This window comes from Penaeus monodon, chromosome 32, assembly GCF_015228065.2.
Source record: "Penaeus monodon isolate SGIC_2016 chromosome 32, NSTDA_Pmon_1, whole genome shotgun sequence".
In the NCBI taxonomy this organism is placed as follows: Eukaryota; Metazoa; Arthropoda; class Malacostraca; order Decapoda; family Penaeidae; genus Penaeus; species Penaeus monodon.
Genome location: NC_051417.1, coordinates 24,444,250 through 24,445,187, shown reverse-complemented (window position 1 = coordinate 24,445,187; position 938 = coordinate 24,444,250).

Genomic DNA, 938 nt, shown 5'->3' with positions numbered 1-938 from the left:
ATAGAGATCAGAGAATAAATTTTAAAAAAACAATAATTAGATGGAAATAAACTTGATTTTGTGTATGTATCAGAATAAGAACTAGAGTTAGAGAATTGGGAATTTTAGGCTAATTTGGAAAAATCGTGTGTACTTTATATTTTTAAGGAACTATGAATTATTTATCTCTATTACTGATAGCAACATAATTTTAGGTATTACTTTCTAGTCTTTCTGTTCTCAAATGTCTTCACCACTTACGTGTAAGATCCCCTTTGGTTGATCTGACCGGCTGATCCAACAACTCCTTCAACGGCTGTGTTGATGCCGTTGTCGGCTTCCACAGCGTAGGAGAAGGTGCCGTCTTCGTTGGCTACGCGGTCATCGCGAAGGAGGGCAACCACTCGGTCCTCGAACTGAGTGGCAACAGCCACGGCGGCAAGACAGGCAAGAATGATCTGGAAACAGTGCGGGATCTTAAGTAAATCATACCCAAAGACTTTGAAGCATCTAAATATTTTAACCTTTAGAAAATAGTCACAGTCGTTTATATAGAAATACACAGATATGTACTTTTATTTACATTTGTGCATACAACTATGTGTACTTGTGTATGGATAGTTGTATATATGAATACATTTGTAAACCGTTTTAGTGACGATTACTGTGAAACCAATTCATCCCACTACTTACTATCTTCATGGCAGCGATTTTAAGGAACACCAGGTAGGTATCCTCATAGCCTCAGACGACCATTATATACGGCCTATGAGGAGGGGGCGGGACCTACCGTATAGGGTATGGGCGGAGCCAGTGCTCAAGCCAAGTAACAGAGGCGGTACCTTTGACTGGCTTTAATTTTGATGGTAAATTTCAATTACTGTGAAACATTTTTCGCTATAATTCTTGTTTTATCATATTTTCAAAAAAGTACATATTTCAATGGTAATATGGAATTT